Here is a 16,682-nt window from a genome sequence, read left to right on the forward strand (position 1 = left end):
TCAACACACTACATACAACAACATTTTGCTAAGTGGTCCCTCATCAAGGTTTATCACCTTTGGGTCTCATTTGGTCTTACTTAGAGTCAAGGTCAACTTACCTCATCAAGAGAAACTATCGTCTCTTTGGAAGTCACACCTACTCTACTACATACATACTTGATCTTACACTTTGGATATTGCAAGTACACTTTAGATTCATTTACATTCCATCCAACTCTTGGTCTTACGTACTCTTTTCCATTTTCATCTAGTCTCAAACATCCTGGTCAATACCTAGTTCATGGTTGAAACCCGTTCCCAAAAATCTAGGAGAGAAGCTAAAGAGGCTCAAGAGTCCGCAAACGTGAGTGTCTATGAGTATGACAATGACATCTTTTTCAATTCTGATCATAACACATTACCTGACATGGATGCCTATAGAAACATTCCAAATGTTGAGCACATGGACACTATAAACAACAATGATACACACAATGACAATATGGACAACTTTTCAGTACATTCAGCAGATGTGGAAGAATCCATTATGGATCCCCGTTTCAATCGATTGGTTGAGGAAATAATGAGGAGGGATAGACAATATTTCTTACAAATGATGGCACAAAGTGGAGCCAAGATACCTCATGATTTTGACATGTCTCAAATAATGGAAAATCGACCTTTGCAACGAACTCACTCCAACATGGATCAAAGGAGGCCTAATAGTGGAGGCAATAGAGGACCACATCTTGTGCCTGAATCACCATCATATTTGTTTCAAAAACCAGAGGTCCCATACACACATGGTCAAGCATATGATACTCACCTTTGTAGACCATTATGGAAGTCTTATGCAGAGAAATATGATCAACCACATACCAATGCTAAAGAGCTACCACCAAAGCAATTGGATATCCAAAGGCATGCTCAAAATTTGGACACAAGGAAACCCCGCATCAAATTTGGGGGCAAAACACTAGAACAAACTCATAACATTCCTGTAGAGTATGGTATACATGGACAAAACAGATATTCTATTCCTCATCATGACTCTATACCAAGTGGTCCATATACGCAGCATCATTATAGACCTCCTCCATATGAACATTTGTATGATCAATATCATCCATATATGCAACATGCTCCTCCTCCAATTGGTGCCTCAAGCATGGGGTATGGTCCAAGAAGTCGGTCTCCACCTAAGAACAATTTGGAACGACAAATCAGGGACTTACAAAAGAAAATGGAGGACATAAATACACCGAAGCCAACATACACAATGAGAGACATATGTCCTTATCCATTTGACAAGAGCATTCCAATGCCTCCATTTCCTACACACTTTGTGACACCTAAGTTTGATAAGTATAGAGGAAAAGGGGATCCTAAGGCACATATAAGGCAATTTTTTACAGCTTGCATTGAAGTGGCAGCAAAAGAGACATATTTGATGAGATTATTCCCACAAAGCCTAGGTGATCAAGCTATGGAATGGTTCTCCCAACTTCCACCTGGTATTAAGTCATGGGGTGACTTAGCAGAGGCATTTATCCAACATTTCTCATACAACGTAGAGACAGACATATCAGTCACTACTTTGTGCAACACCAAGCAAAAGGATGGAGAATCTTTTTCATCATTTTTACAAAGATGGAGAAATTTAGCCAGCAGATGTTCTTGTGAAATTCCACAAAAACAAATGGTAGAAATGTTCACCCAAAATGTTAACAAAGACATTGGCTATGATCTAAGGAAAGCTTGTTTGTCCACCTTCAAGGACGTCATTGAAAAAGGCCTAGCGACAGAAAAGGTCCTAATTGAACAAGGAGTCATTAAGATATTCAAGGAAAACAAAGATGACTTTAAAGGAAAAGATAAGCCAAGATTTTGGAATAAAAACAAGAACACAGTCAATGATGGTGTTGTTGATGCCAATACAGTGCGACCCAAAATCATTTTTTCTGGATCAAGCTCTACAAACAATCAAGTGAATACTCAAACGACTTCAAAGTCATGAAGGAAGTACACTCCATTGGGAGAACCACTTGAGTCCGTTTTCAAAAAGCTACTGGCAAACAAAGTAATCATAGCTCCAAATTTTCCTCCATATGAACCAAAGGTCAAACCAAATTGGTGGAATGATGATGAGTATTGCAAATTTCATAAGAGCAAAAGACATAAAACCAGAAATTGTCATCGACTGAAGAACATCATACAAGATCTCATTGATAGAGGTGACATTGAGATTGAAGGACGCTCATCCAAGCAAGAACATGAGATGTTTAAGGAACCATTCCCAAAGCATGACAAAGGAAAAGCTAAAGCCACAGATGACCAAACCAACTATGCCAGAGCATCCTACAACTATGATTCAACTATCAATCATATTTCAATGGACAATTATGTCTCTACCATTATCATCAAGGACAAAACAGCTGAGAATTCTACCCAAAGACCCAAGATTGTCCTAAAAGGCATTGGATCTTCATCCGAACCTACCTCTGAATGTAATGTCACAACTCATCGAGGTAAATTCACTTTGCAAGGTGCTCCAGCTAAAAACACAACTTCCACATCAACCAAGCCTGAGTATGACCTTGTAGAACAGTTAGGGAAGACACCCGCACTCATATCCATCCTTGAGCTCTTACGCATATCCCCCACACATAAAGCCATTCTTGACAAAATATTGAGAGACACTTCTGTCCCTACCGATCTGAACATGGACCAGTTTCAAGCCATGGTGGGATACCTTTCCATTCCACACTCCCTTACATTCACAGAAGCCGATGACGCCTCCGTAAGTCAGCCACATAATGCACCACTACACATTGAAGCCTTCATACACAAACATCAAATAAAACGAGTCCTGATAGATGGAGGAGCAAGTTTAAACATTTGTACATTGAACACTATTAAACAATTGGGATATTCTAATAAAGCTGTGAATTCTACAAACAAGATTACCATCAAGGCATATGATGATGAAGAGTGTTCATCCAAGGGCACAGTTACCTTGCCTCTCAGAGTTGGGCCACTTACAAAGGATGTGGTTTGTCATGTCCTTGATCTAGAGCTTACATACAACATATTACTAGGATGTCCATGGATTCATGAGATGAGCACAGTCCCATCTACATATCATCGATGCATCAAGTTTCCACATAATGGAGTTGAAGTGACCGTCAAAGGTGATCCAAATCCATTCATATATTGCAACAATCTGTGACCTAGATCAGAAATAACAATCCCAGTCAATTGAGAAGTTGTTCCATCTTCAGCATATGTGGATCCGAAATCATTGAAAGCTTCTACATCAAAACAAGCAGAGATCAAAGAAAAGTTCAATATTAAAGACATGGGATGTGGTGAGTATATTTTTCATGTTGATCAACTCCCACTATCTCCTAAGGTATTCAGTCGACAAGAACAATCTATAAACAATTTGCAAGGAATTGAGTGTGAACCACCTAGTGTTGTGGCTACTAAGTTTGAATGCAAATCTCCTCTATTGGCACAAGCAACTCTTGATATCAATTGTCCTAAGAGTGGTTTCAGTGAAGAATCTATTGAGCGTATCACCAGCCCTCTTGAGAACTCACATATCTTTACCATATCATCCACTCATTCCATTTCCACTCCGCTCCTAGACTTGGATCAACAAGAATCAGAAAAGCCCTTAGTCATTGGGGATCAAAAATCAAGCTTTGAAAAGAAACATATAAAAGTCAAAAGCAAAGAAAAGTCCTTTAGTCCAAATCAAAATCAAAAGCTACTGGACTCCACAAAAATCAAAGTCAAGGATAAAAATCCTATGAAGCAAAAAGAGCAAGAGTTAATCTCCCCTAATATCAAAATAACTGGGGGCAAAAGTTATAAAATTTCAAGTCAAAAAGCATACTTGTTGATCCTAAGTCTCCATCATATCATGCTACTTTCACTTCTTTTCACAATCATAAGCCTTCATAACTCATCCACTTGTTTCGCACATCCTTTCCCTTCTAGCGATACATCATGGACCTTTAATGGAGCTTTCTCGAGGGACTTTGTTATCAGGGATGCCCAAACTTCTTTAGGTGACACGCATATGGACCTGTGTAGTCCACACACTAGTAATTCTATCTCAGTTCCTTTATCAAGAAAGATAGTCACTCGAGCTACACATCATTCAATCAAGGAACAATGCAACTACAATCACAAGGTAAATCCTCTCACATTTGAGGTGGGTGACTTAGTTCTCAAGGAGAATCCTAAAAATCAGCAAGACAAAGAGAAGAAGGGCAAATTCGAACCAAATTGGCTTGGTCCTTACATCATCACAGTAGCTTATGGATCTGGTGCATATCAACTCTCAACCACAGAGGGTGAACCTTTGGAGGATCCTATCAACAACATGCACCTTCACAAGTTTTACACATAGCTCTTTAGAATATCCTAATTCAAAATACAAAAAAATATCAAAAAATTCAAAAATACAAAAAAAAATCATAAAAAAAAAATAAATTGTTACTTGGTGAAAACCTGGCAAACAGGCACCTTGTGACACAAAAAAAAATTGAAAAAAATAAAAAAAGTAAAGAAAAACATTTCGTCCAATGGTGAAAACCACTTCGGTGGTGCCCTGGGCAAGTACCGTGGTGAAAACTGGGTCACCAGCACCATGCGTAGAGACATTGCTCCTCTCTCCTTCAAGATTCCATTTCATCCTTTCACTTTGCACACACTCACAACCTCTTCATTCATAATAAACTTACCCATTCCCATCATGGCTTGTTATTAATCTACCCAAGATTGGTTAGCCATTCATAATAAACATTCCTTTTCAACCCTTGCCATCCATAATAAATCAGCTCCTATCTGTGGCTAAGGCAAATCCTACATCTAGTAATGGGTGTGGAACTAAGAGCATCACATGTTTCGAGGAGTACAGTTTCTTCCAGTTTTCTTGAGTCTATCCATGCATAATCCGCAATAACACAACACTTGCATTGCCGATCCGCAATAAAGTTTCATCTTCTTCGTAATAAAGTATCAGTTTCAATGGATTCAGTCAGTTTCAGATGAGACACGACAGCAACAATGGGCTTCAACAAATCAAATCTTTCAACAGACTTAGACAACATTATGGTTCAGTGTGATCTATCATTTTTGTGAAAGTAAACATTGTGACCACAATCAAATATGACTTATACAAGTGACAAGAGACACTAAACTTGAGGACTACATTGGATGTTGGTGTCGAGTCTTGGTTTTCTTTTTATTTTATCTTTCTGGTGACATCTCTTTTAGCTTTTCCAGGATGTCTTTGACTAGAGATTCTATCTCCAGGATGTCTTTGACTAGAAAGGCGAGGATGGGGTATCGTCACCTATTTTTCTTTTACTGTCTGTGGATTGTCTCTTAGTAATGCTATGACTTGTCCAAGGATATGAGGACATTGAGAGTCTAGTGTGAACTGGGGCATTCCTTGTTTGTGACTGTCTTATCTCCATGCAAACGGGTACAATGACTTTTTGGGTCGAACATATGCCTCGATTGTCATAACCTATTTTGTCATTATAAAGCTCAATGATGATAACACACAAGAAGCTCTTTCATATCTTTTGTCTTCCATCCCCCTTTCTTGATTGACTTCCATCATCCTTCTTGAGTCCGTGTAGCCCGTTATCACATGACTGAGTATAATGACACACCAACAATATTTGCATTTCATGTAGTTGCACCTGCACTACCACATATAAGCATTTCATACATACATATAGATATCACAATTGCATCACATCCTGCATACAACACATGTTAGCAATCTTACATTTTCATCATTTAAATAGTTATTTGCATTATCATACTCATCTGCATTTCATACATTCACATTTTTATTTGCATAGCATATTGAAACATAAAAAGAACAAAAATATTGCATTTCCTCATGTACATATTTGCATTCAAATCATAATCATCATCCATAAAACATAACATAAGCATCACATAGAAGTATCACATAGGTACACATGCATATAGATGCCGCAAGGATGAATCTCATTTATATATATAATCAAAAGTGTCATAATACAATGATGTCAAAATCATATGGCTACAATCACCCGAAGGTGTCTACATCAAAATACATCATGATACAAAACTGATACATAGGGAGCCCTCTAAGGCTATGATGAACTCCCTCCCTCGGAGCTGCTTGGCCTCAATGAATTCTGAGCCCTGGAAGGACCCGCCTCAGGATCATCTCTCATGCCCCCTGTATCTGGTGGTGGTGGAGGACCCATAACCCCACCGCTGGATGCCTGTCTCCTCTAACTCCCTCCAGTGGCCATCGATGTCCGTGATGGTCTGCGGAAGCTCCTAGCCCACTGATCAGCTGGCACTGCACCATAATAGAGATCCCACCAGTAACTGATCTCCTCCCTTGCCCGCAGAACATAGGCGTATCTAGCCCCTGTGTCCTCTGTCGCCTACCTCCCAGCCCTCAGTGTTGTCTCAGCCTTAGTGTAGCGCTGGATAGCCTGATCTCTCTCCCCCTTAGTGTCTCTTAGCTGCCTCCTGAGTCGATCCCTCTCCCTCTCCAGCTCCTGGATCTCATCTGCTTGTCCCTAGCAGATCTCCCTCAGTGCTAGTAGCTCATCCTCCTCCTCCTCAACCCCCTCTACCTGTGGCTCCCCCTGTACTGGTGCCTATGCCTATGGCTGCTCATGTACTTGTTCCTGCCTCTGTCCCTGTCCCTGTCCCTACACCTGTCTAGGACCCTGTGTTGCTAGCAACCCACAGCGACCCCTCACCACCCGAACCTGTCTCTCCTCTCCACCCTCCCTCCGTAGAGCCACTCTCCTCTCTCCTACCACACCTCGCCTCCTCCGTCGGCCTCGGCCCCCACCATCTCCATCATCATCGTCATCTCCTCCGCCATCCCCATCTATCAGCTCTTCTGGATCTGTAAGGCGTGGGAATGGATGGTCAGCCCAGTATGCAGTGTACTCTGCATCCATCCCGACATCCTTAATCTCTGGCCACATATCCCATGGCAAGGGAATCATCTCTACCAGCTGCATCACGACCTGATCATGTGCCAACAGTGGCCCAAAGTGTGCCTGGTCGCACACTGTCCGCGCATACATACTTGAACCCCGTGGCATACGCTGAATCTTGCCAAATTGCCTGACCACTCTGTCTACCAACTGCCTCTCCAATACATAGGGCACCCACCCAATCAGATATCTACTCTAGAAGGTGTATGGTAACTCTACTACATCATCCTCCCACAGCTCGCACTCTCGGTACGACCTCCATATCATAGTGTCGATCTCATCCAAGACTCGACGCTAGTACTCCAACCTGCCAATCCGTGGCTGTGAGGTAATCATATCATACAAATGAACGAAGCTGCGTCCATGACCCCTACCTCTGAAATGTATCGGTCATGTCACTGGCAGATGCTCATATGCCCAAACCTGTAGTAATGTCACTCCGCAGCCCAATCCCATGGATCCATGATAAACAAACTGATGCAGCTCATAATATAAATGTGTCAGCACACACGGTCCCTAGGCATATCTGGTATGCTATGTAACCAGTGTCTCCAAGGTGCTCCCCTAGCCCACAGCCAACCCTCATGTCTCCCTATCTAGACACAGGAACCCACTGATAACTCCTCCTAGCACCGCTAGTAGTGCTAGTCCTGTCGCTGTCATCGTGTCCCATGTGACATGTCCTGCCCTCATATCCAGTCTTGGGTCCTGGAAAACTCATCTCAGGGCATCCCTGTCTCTATCTCGATCATAGGTTACTAACTCCCCATCGATCGGTATCCTCATAATCCTATACACATCCTCTAAGGTGACTATCATCTCACCCATCGGCAAATGGAACGTGCATGTCTCAAAATGCCACCTCTCAGCTAATGCAGTCAACAAACCCATGTTCGCCCGAAACTCAGGAACGTATAAAATGTGTCGTAGGCCCATAGCATCAATCGCAGCCCTCTCATCAACTGTCAGCTCAGCTCGTAATCTCTGAGTCGATGGGAATCTCTCCCTTGACTCTAGCATAAGCAAATACTCCCACAGTCAAGCAAAACTATCATGTCAGTCAAAGTGACACTCACTGTTCATCACAAAGTGTTGCTTCTATCCTAGTGACACTCACTGTTCATTACAAAGTGTTGCTTCTATCCTAGTGACACTCACTGTTCATCACAAAGTGTTGCTATCTATCCTAGTGGTACTCCCTGTTCATCACAAAGTACTACAAGTTTTGCACTCCCTGTTCATCACAAAGTGCTGCTCATATTTGCACTCACTGTTCATCATAAAGTGTTGCTCATATTAGTACTCACTATTCATCACAAAGTGCCTCGACCTATCCTAAATCTTCCCTAGAGGACCTGCTTGAGGGAATCCTCTCAGCAGCTTATCCAATCGACAACGTATGTTCATCACAGAACTGTCGATTCGACCTTGAAGACATAAACACACCTTCATGACATAAACGTGCTTACATATTGCACAAACGCGTCTACTCTACACAGACGCGCCTGAAAGACATAGACGTGTCTATGCTCTGCACAAACGTGCCTGCACAACGCAGATGCGATCACATCCTGCACAAACGCCTTTTTCGGCACAGACGTGCCTGGCACAAATGCAGACGCGCCTGGCACCTATGCAGACGCGCCTCCACGTTTTTGACTTTTTTTGACATTATCCTAAAGCGCATTTATTGCTCTACCTAACATGCATTTATGACAACATTTATTACTACAAAGTACAAGGAGGTTTTACGGTACTCACCAACTCTCCTGCATCTGCTGGCCTCTAAAATCGGCGAACACGATCGAATCTATGCACCATTGCCATCACTGCTAACTGTTGCTGCTCTATTCTCTCTCTGCACTCTAATCTCTTGAAGGTGTGGATGACAATGAGGATGTATTCCCCTCATGGTCTATTTTATAGACTTCCCTAGCCCTAGCCCTAACCCTCATCTCTCGAGTCAGTCTTCATTATCCCGTGACTTTGTCACTCTATCCTATCTAGTCAGTCCATTCTAGCCTTTCTTTCTTATCGAGAGATTATCTGTGATCTTTCTAGACATTTTCATCCAATCTCTCGAGGGGGCATATCATTCCCATCTTGGGGCAACTTTGTATCAGTTCATATTATCTTCTTTGAAACAACGCAACAAGTTGCATTGTCTCAAAGAGGGGCAAAATGTAGACACCTAAAATTGTCATATGTAATTAAATAAATATCTTTATTTATTTAATTATTTTGGCCTAATTCTTCTATTAATTGAATAAATCTTTATTTATTTAATTAATTCATTTATCCTCTTCTAGCCTTATTTCTCATTTAAATAAATACATTTATTTATTTAAATAATCATTTTCCTAAATTAAATAAATATCTTATTTATTTAATTGATCCCACTTCCTCTATTAATTAAATGAATTTTTATTTATTTAAGTAATTCATTAACCTTTTCTACCCATGACACATGTCATTCATCTCTTAATTCATACACTACCTACCCCTTTCATTATTTTATTATTTTCTGTACCTACCCTCTAATCATAGCCGACCTCTTTTACATCTCTCAATCTTATCCCTCCATTTCTTATGGTGTCTTCTATATAAGGAGATGCTTCCTTCATTATCAAACCCCCCGATGATTATTCGACTACACTACGCCCTTCCACTTGTGATCCTACTTGCAACCACATTTCTGTTCTTTGTTGAGCTCTTGTGCACATAAAATCTGAGAGCAAATATATCAAGCAAGATCAATGGAGATAGGAAGAATGGAGATTCAAACCCTATTGGACATGTGATGGTATAATCTTTGTGATTTCATTTGATTTGCATTGTCTTAGGTAATCTTCATATGTTATGGTGGATGTTTGTTGTTGTTAGGCTAGTGTTTTGTGGTTGAATTCATTTAGTCTTTCAATATTGTTGTTATCCATTTTCACCATATACAGTTGTGATTCATACGTTCTTATTTATAAAGATCAATGTTCTAAATTAGACCCAAAGAAGAAATAAACTTTTGTTGGTTATGGTGATTGAGTTAAGGGGTATATATTATGGGATCCAACCACCCACAAAATCATCATTAGAAGAGATATATTTTTGATGAATCTTCTCTAACAAAATTAGACATTGTAGAAGTTGACATGAAATAGGAACAAGTACCTCAATATTAGTAAGTTTAGTTGGAAACTAGTCCATCTACAAAATGTAGGGTGCAAGAAGAAGCTTTTGAAAATGAAGACATGGATGCAAAAAATAGGCAAGAAAATATGGAAATACCACAACCATCTCTAAGAAGATCTACATGAGTAAAAAATCCTTCTAAAAGGTTTGGTGTTTATTTCATTTCTTGCTTTGATTTCTAATGATGGGGGGCTAATTTGTTATGAGGAAGTAATGTATATAATTGAAAATGCTAAATGAAAAATAGAAATGAAAGAGGAAATAGATTCCTTAGAGAAGAATAAAACATGAGTCTTGGTAGAACTCCCAAAGGGTAGGGAAGTTGTTGGTTACAAATTGGTCAACAAACTAAAGAAGAGTCTTAATGATAAAATTGAAAGGTACAGGGAATGACTAGTAACAAAAGGGCATTCTTAGAAAAAAAGTATTAATTTTTGTGAATCTTTTACACCATTTGTTAAGATTTTTTTTATTTGGGTTGTATTAGCATTAATTTCATTAATTGATCTCAAACTAGAGAAGCTAGATACATTAAAACAACATTTTTACATGGAGATTTGGGGGTAAGTGCACAAAGATGGGGGACCAAAAAGGGGTCTTAAGACGCCACTTTTTTTTCTTTTTTCTTTTTTTTTTTGAAATCAACAAAGTCTGAACTTCGACAAGAAAATGAAGATACTTACACTCAAAATATAAGGATGTAGTAAGAACAAGAGTTGTAGTGCTCTGAGTTTACTTTCTAAAATACTAGATTTTTTTTTTTAAATGGTGAAGATTAAGGGTTTCAAAAAGGGGGAGCACACAAAATGGTGGTGTTTTTTCATAAAAAAATAACATAGCACCTGGTGTGCTCCCCCTAAAATGTCAACTTTTTTTTGGAATTTTTAAAATCGCTCCAATGAGAAATTAGCTAACACCATGTTGTTTATGCTAAATTTTTCAACTAATTTTTTAATGAATATATGATTTTTTTTCCAATTTTCGAAGTGGACACTAATTTTTCAATGAAATTTGAGCGTGCTCCCCTTAAAAATTTGTAAAAACTAATCAAAAAAATAAATTCTTTTTTAAATTGTGTAGAATGGAGTCTAGTTTCTAAAAATGTAATTTTTTTTTATAAACGAGTAAAAATCTATGGCCAAAATATGACATGTTGGTTTTTGACAAAAAATGGACACACTAACAAAAGAAAAATTATGGATGGGTAAAAGTACAAAGCTGTGTCACACTTTTATAAATAAAATGGTCAATGTTAATTCAATTATTTTAAGTAAATCAATAGAAACTGAAATATGTGTTTTGAATTTTGAAATGATGTAAACTAATAAAATTTATATTCTTTTATCTATTTTATGTTTGTAATTTTAACAAATTAAAATTATTTGAATGTAGTTTTTTATAAAGTAAACAATATAATTTAGTTGCTAATAAAATGTTGAAATTAAAGTTACACAAGCCACCACACTTTAATTAGTAAATTTTACTTTTTTTTCATCAATTTTTTTGTGTATATTGATAACTTGAAACTTTAGTGCATGGATATATTTTTTACTATTTTTTATAAATATATATTTTTCAATAAATTTGAAAAGTTGTGTGTGCAATTCCCACCAACTTTTTTCTTAATTAGTTATATTTTTCAATAAATATAACTCTTTCCAATTCCCACCAAGTTTTTTCTTAATTTTATATCCAAAATAGAAAATAATTATATCATTTTGACATAGATTCCTTTCTCTACTACATCATTTTTTTTTCAAAATTTTTAAATAAATTTTAATAGTTTTCTTTGACAAGATAATCAACCTTATATTTAGTGTTGATGGCCTGCTTTAAATAAAAAATAAAATATAAAATATAAAAAACTAATTAAAATATTAAAAGATATATATTTTGGAAAATTCACTTATATATCTATAAAGGGGTATTTTCACATTTCAAAAAAAAAATATTTATAAGAGTAGGAGTTGTTGAAACTTCGAGTTTTTTTGGGGCAATTAGATCCAAAGTGGTATAAAACATACATTTAGTAGACACTTCTAATTGGAAAAATTGTGGTCCATATGTAGACACCTAAAAATGTCTCATCGATTACATACTAATTATTTGTCTAATTGATTAAATAATTCTTTAATTCTTTAATTAAATTAATTAATTTTATTCATCTAAATTCACATTTCTTCATACCATTATTAATTATTCAATTTCTATTCTATCCTAATCAATTAATCATTTAACCATTTTCTTAATATTAATTAAATATTAATTATTTAATTAAATATGATTTTAATCCTTTAATTGAATAATCTTTATTATTTAAATTCAATTCAATTTCTAAATAATTAAATAGTTTCTTTAAATTATTTAATTAGCTAATTCATTCTTCAAATTCAAATTCCAAATCCCCAAATTCTAATTTTGTTTAATTTCATTAATTCCTCAAATTCAAATTCAAATTTATATTCTTGTAATTTCGTTACATGTGCATTTCAATTTCATGATTTCAAAAATCAAATTGAATTCCTAAATCAGGTTTGCATGAATTCAAAGATCAAGTTGAATTCAAATAAAATCAAAATTCAATCAACGCTCAAAAATCAAATTGAGTTTCTAAGTCAAAGTTCTAAATATATTCAAAGATCAAATTGAATTATAAAAATTCATTATCATGCAAAGATTAAATTAAATTTTTAAATCAAGTTCAAAAGCATGCAAGATGGAATAGAATTTCAATAAAATATACTATAGCACATGCTAAATTAATAATTAAATTAATCGATTCAATTAATTAATTAATTAAATCATTCCTTCAAATTCTCTCCAATCATTTATTTCTATCTTCTAATTTGTTTTTTCCAAAATTATTTCAATCAGTCATCTTTAGTTAACAATTCAATATATTTTAATTGATTAATTGCATCATTCTTTAATTCTCCTCCAATCATTCTTTTTCTATCTTCCAATCAACTTTTTTATCAATCAGTTAACTCTTTTATTTATTCAATCCATTTTGTTCCACCTCCAAATCAATAGTTTAACTATCAATCAACATGTGAACTCACTTGAGTTCCACCTCTCATTCAATCTCACCCAAAATTCTATAAATTTAGGATCAATTCTCCATTTTCAACAATCACGAACTTTGAATCTTTGTGTCACTTACAGGTACCAGCGCAATATCTGAGAGCCACCATACCACAAAGAAGAGAAGATCAATGGAATCTATGATGCAAAATAGGGAGTTTTATATTGTTTAAATTGAATCAATTATGCATCTATTTCATTGATTTATGTTTAGGATTGCCAAAATAGTTTAGGGATTCATGATTTTTCTTATTTCCTATTTTAGCTATGATGAATTTTATTGATATACACCATATATAACTTAGCTATAATGAATCTATATAGACCATATGTTTGACTAAAATTAATTTTCAGTTAGAATCACTTAAATTCACTTGTGCTGATAAGTTAGCCTGAAATGTGACACGGTTTTGTGCTTTTATCTGGATGAAGACCTTAACATTATCAAATTTTGAAAATAATTATATGGTTGGATAGGTAAGAGAGAGCTTGACGACTGTATGGTGTTTTTTTCATTTCATTGAAACACGTGCAAATCTGATGGAGAGCACGGACAAAAAAGAGAAAAATTTTAATATTTGTTGGAAAACATGTCTCAAGTCTAAGAAGGGCGTCCAAGCCTTTGGTTTGGATGCCCAAGGAAAATCCAAGCCTTTGGCTTGGTTTTTTCCAAGGCACCTCATTTGGCATGCACCAAAGAAAAAAATTCAAAAATTCATTTGGCGTTCACCTCATTTGGCATGCGCCATATTTGGCGCACGCCAAATAAGGTGCATGCCAAATGTATTTCATAGCAATTTTTCATCCTAGGAAGCACAAAGTGTTCTCTCTTGGAATATATATATAAAATATAACATTTAATGTGACTTATACTTTAAGTTATATTTTATGTATATATTGTCAAGATGTTTGAGAGTAGTTCCATATCTCTAGGAATTATAATGTAGATTCTAGTTTTTTGAGTATTCATATAAATTTCAGATAGTCAAATTTTAGTAATCAACATGCTTGTATTAGCTCTCTCTCTCTCTCTCTCTCTCTCTCTCTCTTGTATATCCTTCTCTTTCCCTCTTTCACTTGGACTCTCTCTTTCTCTCCCTCTCTCAAGTATCTATATCTCTCACTCTCTCCTCCTCTCTTAGGTGTCTCTCTCTCCCATTCTCTCCCTCTCCCTCTCCCTCTCCCACCCCCTCCCTTTCTCTTCCTCTCCCTCCACCTCCCTTTCTCTTCCTCTCTCAATTCTCTTTCCCTCTAGCTCTCTTTCTCTCTATCTCCCTCTTGCTCACTTTCTCTTTGTCTCAAGTCTCTCTCCTTCTCTGTATCAAGTCTCTCACTCTCAACCTTTATCTATATATATCGCTCTCCTCCTCTCTCAGGGGACTCTCTCTCCCATTCTTTCTCTCTCTTTCCCTCTAACTCTTTTTCCCTCTCTATGTCGTGTTCCCTCTCCCTCTCTCTCTATCTCTCTCTCTAACTCTCTTCCCCTCTCTTTCTCTCCCATTCTTTCTCTCTTAAGTCTCTCTCCCTCTCTACCTCTATCTCTCTATCTCACTCTCCTCCTCTCTCAATTGTGTCTCTCTCCCATTCTCTCTCTCTCTCTCTCTCTCTCTCTCTCTCTCTCTCTCCCATTATTTATCTCTTAAGTCTCTCCCTCTTAGCCTCTATCTCTCTATCTCACTCTCCTCTCTCAGGTGTATCTCTCTCCCTTTCTCATTATATCTCTTTCTCCCTCTCTCCTCTCTTCACCTCTATCTCTTTCTAGTCTCTTGTAATATCTTTCCATCCCTTCCTCTCACTTAGGATCTCCTTATCTGACATGAACCCTATTTTTCCATAATGATTTAATTAGGAAAATAATGTTTATTTTACAAATGAAATTGAAATGAAATGTAAAAAGAACTGTTAATGAAATAAGATAGGAGATCGAATGTACTGAAATGATTTATATATAATTGAATGATCAGCAATAATTTTTATTGGGATCGTCATTGCTGATGAATTATTGAGTGCAAGTGATGCAGGGATAGGTGAACGAAATTGAAGGCGAGAACATGACTCAGGTAGAGTTGTTTTTAACTAATTACTTCGGTAGACTAGGGGAATCTCACACACCACAATAGGAAATTGTTTGTGCAAATATGACTTTGTTAAAGCATTATTGTTTGAATTGTGACTTTGTTGAAGCTTATTTTAAATTGAAATAATTTGAGTAAAAATTAGTCATTATATTGATTTCATATTTGAAAATGTTCAATAGTTGTAAATTAGGGTTGATTAGTTAGCGAGTTAACATTTTTATTAAATTTGATTTGGAATGTGAACCATATGTCGACATGAATTCAATGGTATGAAGTTGATTATTTTGTTTGTTGAGAAGTAATTTTTATGGTCTCGTCGATTAGGTAATTGTATAAATTTCATATGCATATAAATTCAATGATTATTTATAAGTTAAATAATTTGGAAAAGAGTTAGGGATTTAACGACTTAACATACCTTATATAGAATGATTTATTGTCTTTTGTATAAGAAAATGTAATTTTATTAATGATTGTTTTGTTTATATTGATACAAGTTTTATATGCATGGTAGTTAGATAACTATGATTCCATCGGACATACGTACATATATATATAGAGAGAGAGGTGAATATTTGAATTATGCTTATGCAATTATTATCTTATTATACAAACATGACTATTCATAATAATGTATTTATGAATATACATATACAAAATTATGATTATATACTTGATTTCAAAAACCGTTTTAAGTTTAGACTTTCTTTAATATAATAACATGAACAATATATATAATATAGTTATTATATATATATTTATATATATATAATATAGTTATTATATATATATTTATATATATATAATATGCAAGGTGGCGGGTTTGAATTAGACATAGGTTAGCGACTGTGTCGCATGTTAGTTAAGGAGACGATAAAGGTGGCTGACTAGGCACGAAGTTTAACAGTTAATGTAGACTAAGAGTTTGGATATCCATCAGTGTGGATAATCATGGCAGTAGACTTAGCAGTGAAGGCAATAATCTCACATATAACAAACACTTAAGTGTTTGTAATTGTATTTAACATTGCCAACCTCCCCACGAAGCAAGGAAGTAGCCACGTAACTGCAGACTTATCAATCAACAGACACTCCTCACTGCAGATAACTCCCTCATCCCATGAAGATTGAAATTGACTACTAGTTCCTCAGTTAGCTTTGGAATATAATCCACGATCTTTGGCATGTAACCGCGAGAGAGAAGAATTAGCAGGCACGTGGTGCCATGGAGTTAGAGATGCCAACGATAGGAAGCTGTAAACTCCTTGATGCGTGGTCGACTCATCTACTCCAAACTGCAGAAGATGTAATT

The sequence above is a fragment of the Cryptomeria japonica genome, chromosome 1, assembly GCF_030272615.1.
Source record: "Cryptomeria japonica chromosome 1, Sugi_1.0, whole genome shotgun sequence".
In the NCBI taxonomy this organism is placed as follows: domain Eukaryota; kingdom Viridiplantae; phylum Streptophyta; class Pinopsida; order Cupressales; family Cupressaceae; genus Cryptomeria; species Cryptomeria japonica.